Here is a 17208-nt window from a genome sequence, read left to right as displayed (position 1 = left end):
ACTTCTTAGAAAACTGGTGTGTGTGTGTGTGTGAGCGTTCACTTGAAATGAAATTACAAATGCATTTGAGCAAGAATTGACAGTTTCTTTAGTGAAGTAGAGAAACAGGTAAATTATACCTGGACAACACTCAAAATTCTTCTTTTTTTTTGCCCAGTATTCCCTTAAAAACCCACAGTACATAATAGGGCAAGTGATGGAGGCGATCGTAAGCAAAACAACTTGCATGAACTTGTATGAATGTGACGCACATTTGATTTAAGCCTTTTAAAAAGCAATTATTTTAAAGACCCTCTTTAAAATAATCGATTGGCTGTGATGCCCACATTTCCGCAATGCCATTTCTTACAGACCAGCATCAGAGCTGGTGCCATGGAAGCGATTCCTAAGAAAACACTGTTGCTTACTTCCGAGAAGCAAGTCCCCATACAACACTAAGTAATGTGAGAGTTCAAGCCTATGTTTCTTCCTGAGCTGATATTCCCTTGGGCTTCATTAGCTTGGCAATTTTCAAGACAGCAATGCCATCACGCTACAGATATTTAGACTGTCACATCAACATCTTCCATCCCAGCTTTTGATCCCCTGTTTCCCAGGGACAGTTTCATCTAAAGAGGAACTGAAGGAAAAGCCCTTGAGATCCAGAGCCTGTTGGTGAGCCTCGGCCACCCTGGGGTTGGGCTGGTCTGTGACAAAGGCCACGGCAAACCGCCATGAGAATAACATGGAAACCTTTCCCCTTTGTTTCTAAGAACATATAGAGAAAAAAATTATATATGTTGGAGTTTTTCCTATTGGAACATTCTTCTGCCTGAATTCCTTGAGATTCCTTTAAAAAAGGAAAAAAGGAGAAAAATGAAAGAAAAAAGCAGGAGCAGTAAGGAAGGCCTCACACCATAACCAAGAACAGCTCTTCTCAGGATCAAGAAAGAAGGGGAAAGCCATGCTGAGCCAATTAAGCTCAAGAGACACAGTCTAAAGATTTGATCCTGACTTCTCAGAACTCACCCTCTGACTGCCCACACTGTACAGCGGTTTGTTTCTCTCCATCATACCTTTTCCAGAAAAATAGCTATTTGTCACCTTAATTATTTGCGTCTAAACACTGGACTTCAGTGAGTAGAAGCTACGTACCCGTGAATTTTCTGACAGCAACCAACACTGATTATTCTGCACTGCATGCAGAGAAAATGCTAATTAGGACTTTAGCAAATGAAAAGCACTGCGCTCTCAACATGTTCTTCATTTTTACATGTCTTCCAGAGGAAAACAACAAAGAAAATGAGCTTCATCTCACACTCACCGTGGACATAGAACCAGTTCTTTCAGAAGGGCATTTACTGAAACCTTTGACTTACAATTCCTAGGCCTAATCAGACTAGGGATTTTGGGATGTGCTGCAGCTTCAGCTCTGGCACCCTAAGTGAGCATTTCACTGGAAATCTCTGTAGCCTGTTAGAATTTGGCTGTGCAGGCAGCGCTGGCAGCAATGTGCTCAACAAGCCTTTCAGAAACAGACAGTAACAATAGGGCAAAGCGAAAATCCTACAGTACAACGGTTCCAGGTTTAGGGAGGGGTGGCTTATCAGTCCATGAAGCTCTGAGGCTGAAGTTAAAACAATCCTCTGATGAGGGAGAGTAGTTTATAAAACAACCCCAGCATGAGGCCAGTGCCTCCTGGACTTACTACAAGCGTTGAGGGTGGGGCATTTGGGAACATCAACTTGCCTAGCTATACCTTCAAACCTTTATAAAATATATAAATTAAACTCCTGTCATTTACTCCCTAATACCCTTACAGTGTTATGCGAGGAACAGTCCTGAAAAGCATTCTGCTTGCTCAGACAGGCAGTGTATCCTCCTGCTTCCTGAGTACGGAAGTCGTAAGCCTGCAGGATGAAAATTGTTTTCCATGAGTCTTTTGTGACTCCAAGGTGAAACACTTCAACAGCCGCACACAAAAACTTCATGCTAGTGATTCGTACACTGTGGAGTTCAAGACCATCAAGAGACCAAGATAGTGTGGTTCCCATAGAATCATAGAATGGTTTGGGTTGGAATGGACCTCAAAGCCCATCCAGTTCCAACAACTCCCACTGGATCAGGGGCTCCAAGCCCCATCCAACCTGGCCTTGAACACCTCCAGGGATGGGGCAGCCACCACTGCTCTGGGCAACCTGGGCCAGGGCCTCCCCACCCTCACAGCAAAACATTTCTCCCCAAGATCTCATCTCAATCTCCCTTCTTGCAGCTGAAAACCATTCCCCCTTGTCCTATGCCTGCACTCCCACACTAATTCCACGATACTCCCTGTGCACACCACATTAAAAAGTAAGGATCACACAAGGAATCCGTACAACTGAATAGATGCTGAACTAGTTCCTAGGAGAAAGTTCTTACTGCTCATGGAATTCAAGAGCAGACAAAGCTCCCGTGCACTGGCTCCCTTTCTCCAAACTGGAAATTGAACAGCCTTCACGTGCAAGTGGATGGGAAGATTTCCTAGGTTGCACAGACAAAGAACAGGGAAGACTTTCATGTCAAAGGCTCTGGCAAGCCAGGTCTCTCTTCCTGGCCCTCTTAAGCATTTCTGGGTACTGCTTCAGCAGGTACCACCCTTTCCCAGCCAAGGGAAACAGAGGAGCTGTGCTCATACAGGGCTTTCAGTCTCTGCTCACTTCTGTGACATCCAAGCATGTTGGTGACATGCTTTGCAGAGAGGCCCAGAGAATCAGGGACATAAAACCCAAGCTCTCTTCCCTGCCTCTCCTGCTTTACTCAAAGGGAAACTCTCCTGCCTAGAAACACTCCAGTAATTCCAACCAAAATTATTTTGCTTCAAACGGCTCTCAGATTTATGCACTCCCCCACAGATGAATATTAATCACCATTCGACACTACCCTTCATTTCCAGTTATTAAGCCTCAAAGCTGCCAAAATTTCATGAAGTAGAAGAGTAAGAAGTTTGCTGGTCTTGTAATGCCAAGTATCTTTTCTGCCTGTCTGTTCTCTAATCTCATGCGAACACTAGTTGATTGATTTGTTACAGAAGACTACAAATAAGCTACAAACATCTACAAAGCTTAAATATTTGAATTTCTGGATCATTTGAAACAAGTCTGGTAATACAAGACTCCAGAAGGCCCACGTGAGGATTTAGGAATTAGGAATCAAAGCGTTTCCAGGTACCAGCAGAACACTGACAGTGTCCAACTCAGAATATCCTGCACAAATACTGAAAGAAATCTTGCAACCCAAAATATACACACACATATATAGCATGGCAATTGGTACTGACTTTTCTCCTTATAATGGACATAAGACATACATTTTTCACATTGGCCCTTACTCTGTACAGCATCAGGATTTTCTCTGATCTCATAACCATGTAATTTTCAAATCAAAACTTCAGAATCCAAGTCAGCCTACATAAAGCCGGGGGAAACAAATGCACCTGTCTAGTGGGGAATCGACACGCAAAATTTAGCCGAGTCAGAAGACTGGATTATGGTGTTCCAGAGCAGGTGAGAACTAGAAGAGTGGTTCTTTGAGGGCAAACTTACCTTGTTCATGGGAACAGGAGATTAAGTGAGCAACACACAAGAAAAGCAGCCTAACTAGAAAATACTAACTGCTTGACAGGATACTAGGTGGGTTCATATGAATTGGCACACTCCATTTTACGGGTTATTCAGAGACAAATTTGTTCAACAGGTTCACGTGAACACATTCAGTAACAATAACTCTTCTACTATCTTCCACTTTACATAAAAACATCAGCCTTCATTCTGTTTAATTACAGCTCCAGACAGGCTTATTCACCCTACTGAAGTCAACCAGACTATACATGCTGTTTCTTCAATAATTATTTAACCCTAGGAAAAAACAAACCATAAAGAAGCACGATCAAGGATTCCATACCAGCCTGCATCTTTCTGTCGCAGGCTTAAAGAAAGAGTTACCCACTGCACGCACCCTGATGAGATCCAATGCCATCAAACTTTACCCATGTACTGTGCATACTAACTGTGTGGTTCACGAGGCCATGCAGCAATGGCCGAGGCTGTCCTGGTGGATATTAAATCACACTGTCTCATTTTATTCAAAATAGTTCAAAACAAGGGAGCATTCATATGTTTTTATGATCCTGTAGCAACTTAGAATGATTCAACTATTGCAGTTTCTAGAAAACATGTCTATTCAGTGCAGCTAAACCTATTCAAAGTGTATTCTCAATTCCTTTTCCCATCAAATGTTAAAACATAAACACTTCTTGCACCTATTTAATTCTTCTTCATCTTTCTCACCGATACCCTACCATGAAAAAATTCCATCAGAAAGAAAAACAGTGTAATAAAAATCTGCTTTTTTTCCCCACAAAGATTTCTCTAGCTTGGAATAAAGGTGGCAGCAATACCTGATTCTGGGAACCTTATCCCAGAGAAGGGTACATCACAAACCAGCTACACAATGTTGTTGCTCAATAAGCTCACAAAAAACGTGGGGCAGGGAGAAGTTGACATTGTTTCCCGCATTGTCCTGCCACACAAAGAAATAGCGTTCCAGTCAACCCAGGAGATGGGAGCAAAACTACAGTCATGCCTGAACATTGTCCAGTGTTGCTATGCTGAGCTGAAGACAAAGATTGGTGGGTGGGTGTGTTCAGGAAATGATAATAAGGCATACATTTCAATTTCCAAAGACCACACACTGAAAATAAGATTAATAATAGAGGGGCTTTTTAATTTGAATAAGGTTCAACAGAAGAATTCCCACTAATGTTTTGTTCAAGCAAGGTTAACACTACACAATGTGGGGAAAAAGTCACATCCTCGATTCATAACATCTCCAAAGGAAGACTTACGAAGACAACTGTCAAGTTGAGAGGAAGGGACTCTGCCCTAACTTAATCAAAGCAAGTCTGAGGCTTTGATGCCCTCTTTAATGTGCATCTATGAGAATAAAAGAATAAAAAGGTACCCGTTTGATATGCGGTGTTAACTGTGCTGAGCATTTTTTTTTCCAAATTGAGTGATCAAAGTAAGATCTCAGTTACTGCAATGACTCCTGTGGCAGTACTCTCTGAAGTTTATACACGTGCTTCTATCGAAATGCTGAGCAATGGAAACCATGAATGACATTTCGACACAATCAGTATTGTTCATGCACAGCGGTACAAAACTGCCAGGGAAGGTCAAATGTTTTCAGCACAATCTAAGATGATACGAGCCTGGGAGAGAGATGGTTTGCCCACGTGCGTGCACAAACACACCTTCCCTTCCTCCCCTTTGCTCTCCTTTGAGAACACAGTGTTTGAAACTAGAACTGAGTTTCAAGCTGGAAGTCCTGGAAGAGAGAGAACTATCCTATCTCAAACAGAAAAATCCAGCTATTAGTTCAATGCCTTTACTGGCTATGCATTCCAAGATAAAGTTATGTGATGTACAGCAGATACAGCGGTAATTTCTATTACTTCAAAGCTAAAGTTATTATCTCTATTAGGACAGTACCTGAGTGGATCAGTTGAGGTGCTGCTTCGTGTTTCCAGTGAGGTCCTGAGATGACAGTAAAAGAATAAAATTATGAAATATTAAAACTATTCAAGAATACTATGTCCTTAAGCATTAAATGCTCAATAACTTTACACATTCTTCCTTTTTATTGACATTTTGTAATACTTAGCATGCCATTAAACATGGATGTAGAAAACCCCAGCTGACATTTCCTATACACTAGAGAAAGGGGAATTACAGAAACATTTTTGCTGAGTGATTTTCAATGTTCTAAAAGCACTCTACCCCTCTGTATTTGTTATACACGAATGACAATACTTAGTTTTATGAATGACTGACACAGAAGTTCTGCTGTATGCACCATTACAGTAAGCATTTCCAGAGCCCATCTTCTAGTTTCAGTCTTACACTGTATGCACTTGGCAGTAAAATCTCAGCTCAATTCACCCGTATTCATGCAGAACCTCGTGCACATGCATGGATCACATCCTGCCTTAGGAAGCATCAGTAACCTTCACACGGGAGATGCCCAAGACCTTCAAGCAGAGCACACATCCTTCATGGAGGAGCAGGCTTGCTCCACAGCAGATGCACCTACGTTACTCCCACCATGCTTGCCGATACTTGTCCTGAGCACAAACTACCTGGCAGCACATTGTTGGAGCTGAAGCTTAATTTAGGTGTGCACGCAATCGCAAGACGTGCTCTCACCAGATGTCTCCCTGGCAAAGAGCAGCACCCGAACAGGGCAGGGTGCATAAACCAAACCGTTATCCACAGAGGCAGCTCACAAGCACGTCCTCCTGGCCACATTGCTTTCACCCTCAGTCCAGCCACTGAGCAAAACCAGCCCAGCTGTGTCAGCAGGGACTGGGCAATGTTTGGTGAGAGCCTCTTTAGGTTCCATTCTTACAGTTTACCCTCTTGCTGGCTTTTCTCACACCGGGCATTGGATTGCTTAATTTACCCATCAACAGAAGAGCCATTCTTGCGTTCTGTGGCTTTGTGTTCTCTACCCCAAAAGGCAACTACAGAGCCTTCCTGAAGAATTACTGCAGCCGGTTAGTTCAGGCACTGGCAGGACACAGGTGATTACAGCCACACTTCTGTTCAAACAGCAATATTTTAACGTGTAGGGTGGTATTACAGATTAGACTTAGTCTCATTGTGAATGACTCCAGGTTTAACATAAAGATATATATAATATAAACTTAAATTTTTAGGGTGAAAACAGTTTTTCCAGAGGCTGTAATAAAATATTAACCAAAGCCTCACAATCAACACTCCATCATGTCAGAACTTTTTAAGTGGTTCTTTTTCCTGATCTATTTCCAGCCCTTACACAAAGTGCCCTACATCAAGCTTTGCTCCTATTGTCATAACACGTATGGTCTATGGAGGTTGATAACATTAGCATTAGAATTACGTTAATTATATTTACAGTGGGTATTTGTAAATTCACTGCAAATCTTTACTTTTAATCCCAAGATTACTGGTATGTTTCCTAAAATAAACAAGGTCTTGTGAAGGGAGGAATATATACAAGAATTAGCTGCACAGGGATGGAAACAAACCATATTTTCCAAATAGCTTTAACTAAAGCACTAAAGCTTTAAAATAGCTTTTAGGAGCTTATTCCACCCTGTAATTTGTTTGCTTTCAGAGTTCAAGATTTGTGAATAGTGATGAATATTGAGGGGGTGGCTTACATATGTTGGCTTTGTGCCTCATTGTTAGTTCAACAACAGAAAAGGGTGAACTTAATTTACTTATAATTAAGTTTACTGCTTAACACAACATGCTGTGAAGTGCCAGCCTGCCCACTGAGCCTGACTTTTTGCCTTGCTTTTAACACAGATTTAAGAAAATCTTCTCTCAACAGTTTTGGCCCTTCTTACTATAAATAAGCCCTTAGCAGACTCGGTCTTTGTGCAGTGACAATACGTTGTGCATAAAGAAGAGATGGAAATGAGACAGGAGGCAGCACTGATTAGCCTCCACCCCAGCACAACCTTGATTGTGGTGCCGAATGACATTGGGCACGCTGTGACCTCTGGGACTCCTTAGACAATCTCAAGTCGCAGGATTACAGCTTTATTAAAAACCCCTCTTTTTTTTTTTTTCTGGAGACAGAACCTAAGGTTCACTCCCTGACAACCACAGCTCCAGGCAGGAGATTCATGGGTTTTCAACTATATAGGACAAAGCAGAGGTCCCACAGCAAAAATCCTCATTTTGGGGCTCACCTGAAACATGCCTAAAAGGTTCTACTTTTTACGGAGATCGTTTTCTAGAACTTTCCCTGCTGCTAACAGCAGTTCAGCCTGCTTTTTATTGTTAACACTGTAACTTGGTAACCACAGTTCAAAAGCTCAAACCACAGAAAGCCATAGATCTCATCAGTGCGGGAGCTGGCAACACCAAGCTGCAATAGCTGCCAAGGTGCTCAGCAAATCCCACAGGCACTATGGACATGGAAGGGCTTCCAAAGTCTTTGCAGTGGCACACGTAGTGGGCAGCACCCATCAGAGTGAGACCCCGCAGCAGCTTCAGCCCCCATCACTGGGGAGCCCTTCTGCCAGCGGCACAGGGGGTCCCCAGGGGGTCCACGATGGGGTCTCTTTGGGTAAAGTCTCTATGTTAGAAACTTCCAAGCCTTCACAGAATGACTTGCATTACGCGGGACCTCAAAGCCCATCCAGTTCCACCCCTGCCATGGGCAGGGACACCTCCCACTGGATCAGGGGCTCCAAGCCCCATCCAACTTGGCCTTGAACCCCTCCAGGGATGGGGCAGCCACCACCGCTCTGGGCAGCCTGGGCCAGGGCCTCCCCACCCTCACAGCAAAACATTTCTCCCTAGGATCTCATCTCAATTTCCCCTCTTTCAGCTGAAAACCATTCCCCCTCATCCTGTCCCTGCCCTCCCTGATCAAGAGCCCCTCCCCAGCTTTCCTGAAGCCCCTTTCAGGACTGGAAGCCACTCTAAGGTCTCCCTGGAGCCCTCTCTTCCCAAGGCTGAACAACCCCAACTCTCTCAGCCTGTCCTCATAGCAGAGGTGCTTCAGCCCTTGGATCATCTCTGTGTCCTCCTCTGGACTCACTGCAACAGCTCCACATCCTTCCTGTGCTAAGGATTCCAGAACTGAATGAAGGGCTCCAGGTGAGGTCTCACAATTGATTTTTTCAGTCAAATACAGAATTGAAGCAGCCCTGTGGAGGAAGGTCCATCACCATTTCTCTTAATGACAGTCAGATACAAAACCAGCACTAAACACTGGATGAGCTAAACAGGCTGAGGAAGTCTCCCTGGATGAGAGCTGCACACAGATCAGTACTGGGGAGCAGGGCAGAAACCAAGACAGATGCTTGACGAGGGTTACACACCCAGAAAAAGCTACAGCTCAGCCTTTTAACCGGGTCACCTCCCACAGATTCAACTTGCCCCTGTGGGAAACCTCAGGAGCAGACTGACAACATGAAGAGCAAAGTTTAATGGCCAGGAAAAAAGCCAGTTGAGACAGAAGAAATCAAGTTTGCAATCTATTGAAAGAGCTGGATCTGGAGTACAGAAATACTTCCCGTTCTTATTGAATTTACAGAATAATTTTCATATAATCACATAATCACTCCCCTTCTCTACATCTAAAATACCATTTAAATCTTTTGGTTTCATTCCAAGCACTGCTCAAGGATGGAAAGCTAATTTAAAACATACAAACAACCCAACTCCTGAACAGAGTATCGTTAAGCTACAGCCAACAAAATACTTCATTCTACACAAAGTAATTTCAGGAATGTCTGTTTCAGGAATAATAAAAATACATCTATTCTAGCTTACTTGAAAACAAGGTTTTCTTGGTTTTGTTTTTGTTTTTTTTTTTTAACAAATTAACTGGTCAGGGAAAAAAATAATCTTGCACTGCTCTAAAGAAAGCAAGGAGGAAGGTCTAAGAATCCTGTCTGTTTATTCCTAATGGACACTGACTCAGTACATTTGTAGTCCTGAAAGAAATCCATACACCATCTAATGATAAAACCATAAATATACTCTATTAAAAGCATAATACTTGTCTGTACACATACAATTTCCACTTTGTGCATACACATAAAAAAGAGAATTAGCAAACTACTACTAACTATAGAACCATGACTAAGGAGCTGGCTGAAAATTGAGCTGAGACTTAGACCATGACTAAACAGAAGCAAAAACCCCACAGGACTATTCTGTGTAAACTGGAGAAAACGCTCTAAACAACAAAAGAGCCTGCAGGGTATCTCAAGTTTGTTTCCATGGGCTTAGCAAAGCGCTTCTAGGTATAGCTGAGGAAATCTGCGCTGATTGCACCAATGAGATGAATGACACCTCTTCATCATGCAAATTCTTGATGTTTTAGAGAAAAGGCAGAGGAATCATTGCGTGAACTGTAACTGAAGTTGGCACCCAAGGCTGTACCCAGTTGGATTCTTTGGCTAAAAGGAATTATACAAAGTATGGACACGCATAACCCGTGAGCTACAAACTTGCTTAGAGCCTGCATCTGTAGCACAGAAATCACGAACAGCCCACTTTTGCAGTGTATTATGCAGGAGAAGAAATCACTGGTCTAAAATTCAGACAGTTGCTGTCCTATTTGGTAGGCTTTAAATATCCATAGACAAAAAAGTAAATACAATTCCAGTTGAGAGTTCTGTCCTGAGACAAAGAGCAGGGCTGTGGGCTTTAACACCCGTTATTCACGCCGTTGTATACAAGTTACTCATGAAAATTGTGCAGGGAGCAAACCCGGGCGCACACGATTCCTAGGAATTGAGTATTTAAAGATCATATTCCAAACTGGTTTAGCAGATTTAAGTGAGACACACAACGAGCTTCTTCGGTTCTTCAAGCGACAATCCAAGTTTTGTTTTATTTTGCTGATTAAAAAAAGCAGCCTTATTGAAGATTACTTCTCAAACTGCATAAGATGGAGTTCCATATACTATCGGGACAGACAGAATAGATGAAGAACTAATACCTTGAAGGGCTGATAATCTTAAATCTTGCTTTCCTCAGCTGTGATAACAGACAAGGAGTGTTATTGATCTGGGAGACTGCATTACAGAGGCCCGCATTTAAACTCTTCTGTCTCTCCATATGGAACAGTGACAGTGTAAACCATTAAGGCATCGCTAAGAAAGCAGTCAACGTGACTCCAGCAAGCACCACTGTAGCACAAGCACATAGGAACTATGCTTTTCCTGACAGGAAAACCAGAACACAGTAGTTGTAGCAGTGCAGCATCGTGTCTGTGCTACGAGCCTTTTACAAAGCGTTTGAGGTTTCTCAAGGCTGTGAAACCTCTTGAGAGTGCAAAGTTGGGCCGAGGTTCTTATTGCACTGGGTGGTTCATCTGGTGAATCCCCACACCGTGACAGCTGCCTCCTGTGCTCGGAGTCCTGTGGGCAACTTCCAGCCCTACAGGCTCAATTCTACAGAGTAACACTATTGGGATAGGGGCAGCCCATTCCCATCAGTGCGGATGGCCATAACTGCTTCATTATCTGCCAGCCAGAGGATAAATGAGGCCACGGAACTACCTATCTTCCTGCTGACAGAGGCTGCAAATAACCACACATCCTATGCAGACATTCTGCAAACAGCAAGAAAAATTTCCAGTTTGAAAAGAGCCAAAACATTCTCGCATGAATGCGCACAATGGTGGCAGATTAAGTAATTGTAGCTGAAGCAACTCCACAGCTTGATCCCAATTAAAGATTGTTTAAATATATCATCTATTGGCTAAAGAAGTGAAGCCCACTTGGAGCAGTGCGGTACAAAATACACCATCTGCAAATGACAACTTGGAGAGCGTCTGCATGAGGTAAGGAGATAGTTCTGAGCTCGATCAAACCTTTGGTGCTAGAAGCAGCAAGGTATCGCATCTTTTGAATGCTGAGGAAAGGAATGCAGAATAATTGATTAAATATTTAAGACACTGTGCTAAATATTGCTTAGTGAATAGCTGCTGCTTGTCACAGTTTCTTCGTTTGAACTGGCAGCACACAGAAGAAAGGGAATCTTGCTCACTGCAGGCTGATGCTGTGATACTCCACGTTTGGTTACAAAGAAGGGTCAAATTACTTCTTTGTATTCTAAAGCACAGCTTAGTTAGATGGAAACATTTACCCCTGCTTTAGCATGGTCTAAAACCTAGCACTGCTGAACACTTTGGATCCCAGTCTTAGTACTCCATTTGGTAGATAAGCCCAAAGCACCTAATCTTAACAAGCAAAAATAACGTAGCAGGAGGTTCATACTCAGCCAGAACAACACCCTCCCACAGAAACAAACTGGAAATTATATTCTAGTTGTTACAGAACCAAAGAATAGCTTGGGTTGGAAGGGACCTTAAAGATCATCCCATTCCAACCCCCTGCTGTGGGCAGGGACACCTCCCATGGGATCAGGCTGCCCAAGGACCATCCAACCTGGCCTTGGACACCTCCAGGGATGGGGCAGCCACAGCATCTCTGGGCAACCTGGGCCAGGGCCTCACCACTCTTGTGGTGATGAATTTCTTTCTTATATCTAGTTTAAATCTGCCGCTCCCCAGTTGAAACCCATTGCCCCTCGTCCTGTCACCACAAGCCTTTGTGAACAGTCCTTCCCCAGCTTCCTTGTAGCCCCTTCAGGTACTGGAAGGTCGCTATAAGTTCTCCTTGGAGCCTTTTCTTCTCCAGACTGAACAACCCCAACTCTCTCAGCCTATCATCAAACAACACAGAAAAAATCATCCCTTCATATTCTCTGTGAACTTGCAGTAAGTCACTTCTTCGAGCACTGATAGGATTCCACTATGTCCATCTTGCCACCCAACAAGCTTTAGCAACAAGTGAAAGCCGTAATCACTGAAGCATCTGGCACCGCAGTGTTATGCCTTCATCAGAACTCTAGAGTTCAACAAAGCTGGGACATCCTCTGTGTGCTCCTCTTTCATTAGCTGCACAGCGACTCCAAAGCACTCACAGTACCGTGAAGTTACTTTTTTCTGTTAGTTCTGTGTTAAATAACAAGGTAAGATTTACACTAATTTTAGCCTCCTACTCTAAATTTTGCTCAGCACATCACCTCAGCTTCAGATCCCTGCTAGCAGAGCCTGGCTTTGCCCAGAAAGCTGCCAAACCATCAGGGAGGACACAGTCCTGGAAAAAAACCCTTAAGTGCTGCAAGCTGAAGGGGCACAGCAGCTCACAGTTCAGCAACTGCTTTTTTTAATGCAGCCCTTTGCCTGATGACCCCACAAATGGCCCTGAAGTAACAAGCTGTGGGAAGCTAATTTGAATATCGTGGACCAGAAACTAATGAAGAGATTAAGCTTCCTCCCTGAAATAAGGAAGAATCTGATGGATATTCAGCTAGAAGCTCTGCTGTAATACCTTTTCTGACTGGAGCATCATTTATCAGACATGCAGCTGTGTCCTGCATTAAATAGTGCAATACAAGTGAATCGAGACTATCTCAAGAACTGTAGGCGACTCGTACACCAGCGCGCTTGTTTTGCTCCTACGTATCTGCTGCTGTGGACACTGTTGCGGGTGAGGTACTGGCCCAGACAGACATTTGCTCTCATGTGGTGTGGCTGTCCTGACCCACTGCTCCCACCAGCACACTAACGTGTCACCGTTTGGTTTTGGGAGACACACATGGCAATCTTAACCAGGCGTGTTACCTAGGCAGAAGCTCTCGGGAAGCCTATAATGCTTCTGGCAGCTGCGTTCACACGTGGATTCAATACAGAGAACCTGTTTGAACCATAAATCCAAAAGTAGAGCAGCTCAATTCCAGAGGTTTCTGTAGAAGCATGTGGATACGCAGGCTAGAACTGAACATCCCTCCACTGGCACCAATCATTGGCATAAAAACTTGCACAAGATGAAACTGTAGCTCAAATTAAGCCTTTCTTTTGGCTACACAATTTAACAGCTTCCATGACATAACTGGCGCAGCTCACCCACAAAAAGGCAGCACTTGGAATGAAGGACCGGGAACTTAAAAGAATACCACTGAATACCGTCCTGGCTTTTAATTTTCTCTTCTTATATATTTTGCTCCAAATATTTTAATGAACCATTTAGGCAAGAAAGTACTTCAATGCATCTTTAATGCTGCTTTTAGAAATAAAAAGCTTTCCTCACTTGGGGCTTGAATGACTTAATTCCTGAGTGGAGTTCAGCTCCAAGTAAGGCCTGACTTCAGAGGGCAGCACGTTTTCCCAAGTCTCTAACAGTTACAGCTGGGTCACAAATTTAAGCAGGCAACCGATTGTTCAGAAAGCCAACCGAATGAAAGGAGGTGGGTTTTTTTTGTCACATCTCTTTCAGGCACCACATAGCTAAGTGACCAAAAGGTTTGCTTCAAAGACAGAAAGAGATTAGGGAAAACAAGAGCTTTAGGAAAACTGAGCATGCGTTTTCACTTGGCATACTAGAAATATAGCTGGATTTGGGCTGCGTGCAAGCTATACGCACAAGCTTCCTTCAGTCTTTCCTCCTTTGGGAGGCTCCCTTTGGCTCCACAGGGTTCTGTCATAACTTAGGGAGTGTTCAGCACAGAAGCGTTCCCAAACACTCATTTGTATAACATGCCTTCCAAATCAAAATTTAACCAGAGCATATCAAAGAGATTTTGAATCGGTAAGAAAAGCAATATCTACAGAACAAAGTCACCCAATGTGAACCTAAAAGCCACGAGGAAATAGCCAGACTAGGAAGCGTGGTTGGCTTTATTGATTTGGGAAGACTGTGCAATGGTACAACTAAATTTCTGTACAGAGATGACAGAATTATTTTAAATAAAACTCAGTTCCTGCTTAGAAAATTGGAGGCTGCATTCGTAGAGTGATCTGCAAGAGTAGCAATGGGGGAGACTCAGAGATGCTTCCTTTCCAAGAAATGCTCTCATTTTGGTTTTGTAGTAACACTTGGTGCAGTGAGAGATGTTATTTGAACAATTAATTTTGCCGCTTAAGTCTCTCCACCACTACATCTTACAATGCAGTTTCAGAGTTCACGCCAATCATGTACGCCTTGTACCATGTAGCCTTCTACCAGGTTTTCCAAAGGAGCTGCAAATCTTTAAGTATTGAACTCTCAAAAAACCCCTACCCCACCTTTATCAAGGAACCACCCTCATGACAACAAATGCTTTAGAATTTATTATCCACTGAACATCTAATCAGCATTGTTTTTCAAGGTAATATCTTGCCAGAGGAACTGATTTCATATTAAAATATTGCAGTGATGTGCATTTGGGTTTGTTAGAAGCAAAGCCCATTATTTAAATTACACTTATTCCCCGAGTTACATAAAGATCAAATGTTTATTAACAAGCCTCACTACTATTTGCAGCTCAAATTTAGAGCTATGAAAACAAACCCAACCCACACATGCAGCATGGGGAATTGAGGTTTTCCAAAGAAGGAAGAGAAAGTGCATTGCTGATAGCAGCAGCCAATTGTAATTGTATATAATTCAATCTGAAGACATTAAAGTTCCCAGATGTATGTTTAATCCTCTGCGAGGCAAAGGTCCAGCATGCTAATGTAATCTGACAACTGAAGTGTTTGAAAACGTCTTGTTCAACAACATGGCTGGACAAACTTACTCTCTGTTTAAAGTTCTCATTTGTGTCTACCATGGCCAGAAGCAGCTACCTTTCCCTTTTTTTCATTTGGGTATCATCTGCAAAGAAAGTGCTGCTTATGGGAGTCACAAATCTGAAAACATTATGCCTAAGGTTTCTTGATTACGGTGAACTACGCACATAGAGGAACAAAGTCAGGCTAACTGGTATCCCTTGTGTTACCCACAGTGTAAGCAAAATCATATCACAGGGAAAAAGCACAGAAGCTTCAATATGGACACAAGGGCACAACTCCTGGTACCAGTAACCACTCAGGTACCACAAAGATCTAATTTCTACAAGCATCCTTGCTCAGTGTTTGAGATTACTTGACTAAAAAGTAACAGAAAACAAGGGCTATCAAGTAAAACTGAAATGGATGTGTAATTTAAAACAAGTGTTTGAAAATCAGGCATGTCTTTGCAAACTCTGGTGTTGCTACTGTTGTCCTAAACCAGCCAGCAACAGCTCCGTACAAGAGTAACGCAGCAAAGTCAAACCCCACATCCAATCGAATATAAAAATGAACACAACAAATCAGCTTCATTTGCTTCATAGGAGCAGAGGCTTATGACTTCCTGCTTTAAAATATGGAGACTCTTTCTGTTGGGTTTATCTTCTTCCTGCGTGCTTAAGAACATTATGATTGCAGACAGTTCAAAGCCCAAAAAATCTGCTGGCATGAAGCTGTACATGGCTCCACAGCAGCGGTTCAGTGATAGACTTTACTCCACTTTTCATATTGGTTTATAGACTATTAATTTGCTTCTCACCTTCACAGCAGCAGATTTCAAATCCCCAGTTCAGAGTGAGTGTCCCGAGAGCAGTTTGCAGCTCAAGTAGTTCCCTTGTATTATCATAGGCTGCAGGTTTCTCCTATACTTTGTATACTGCAATGCTTACAGTACATGGAGAAAAACAAGAGGCTTAATGAGGAGCCTTGATGCCTCGCACAGATCTGCAGGCAGCACAAGCCACTGCTATGCTGCCAGAAGCTCATTTATCACATACCATGACAAAGCTACTCAGTCCTGTAGCCGTCTGGATACATCATTATTGCAATTTAAGAATCCATATGACTTCCCACCTATTTCAATACATTCCCTTGCAATCAATGATCATCCTCTGCATGTCAGTGATATTTTAGTTCGATTACACAGCATTTAACAAGCAGCAGATTACAAAAGAGATACTGTAGATCAACGTACATGACCCTGCTGTTTCCCGGGAAATGGAACAGAATTACACGAGCTGTTAAGGGGATCCAAAGACCCACGATCACTGTGCTGTGTCCCTAATCACTCGGTAAAGCTGCATCTATTAACGTCATCACTTCCTAAAAAGAAAATGGACAGAGATATCCCCACAAGTAGATCCAATAATCCAAATTATAGTGCACTATATCAGTCTGTCAGAGGTTGTGATGCTTCTTTTAAACAGAGAACAACCTTTTACCGCTACACAGGCACAGTAAATGTTTTAGGAATTCTGTTCCTTTTGCAGGCTGTGAACCCAGAGAACTACAACTGGGGTTCAATTTGTTTAAAAGCATCATTGTTTTCTGGAAGAAAAGGCTTACAAATGCGAGTTAAATAACATGCAACGAGCAAAGCAATACAGAGGCTGAAACCAAGCACAACGGGAGCTACGTCAGCATGTCTGGGGCAGCACAACATAAAGAAGGGTTAGCAGCGTGCATGTGGGAAGCAGGATGGGGACGTTACAGAGCAGCCACATCCGTAGAAAGGAAACATGTTTTTTCAGCTAAAAGGTACTTTACACTTCTCAAGAGTGCAAAGCAAATTCACAGAGTCACACTGGCTTTTAGACATGCCTGAGAAGTTGAGACAGGCACCAACAGCACCCATGTAGGTCCTGTTGGCTACAACTCTTCTGCACCGTGGCTGGGTTTCACTACGGGCAGCTGCAGGACCACAGGTCCACTGCGTAGTGGCTCTTGTCCAACATTTAGACACCCAGCCTTCAGGAAGTTATGCAAATACCAGAGAGTTTAAGCACTGGATCTTTAAAA

General features: G+C 42.9%; 1 protein-coding gene across 2 annotated transcripts in view; it reads right to left on the bottom strand.

The window, feature by feature from the left end:
• The window catches only part of IQSEC1 (IQ motif and Sec7 domain ArfGEF 1), a 160071-nt gene extending 154516 nt beyond the window's left edge, over window positions 1–5555 (bottom strand). For both annotated transcript variants that reach the window (XM_069865646.1, XM_069865647.1), the window contains exon 1: window positions 5511–5555. The gene's annotated coding sequence lies outside the window, so the exon portion shown is untranslated. The remainder of the gene's footprint in view (window positions 1–5510) is intronic.
• Between the last annotated feature and the right edge of the window lie 11653 nt (window positions 5556–17208).

This window comes from Phaenicophaeus curvirostris, chromosome 11 (assembly GCF_032191515.1).
Source record: "Phaenicophaeus curvirostris isolate KB17595 chromosome 11, BPBGC_Pcur_1.0, whole genome shotgun sequence".
Classification (NCBI taxonomy): Eukaryota; Metazoa; Chordata; class Aves; order Cuculiformes; family Cuculidae; genus Phaenicophaeus; species Phaenicophaeus curvirostris.
This window is presented reverse-complemented; position numbering and strand designations above follow the sequence as displayed.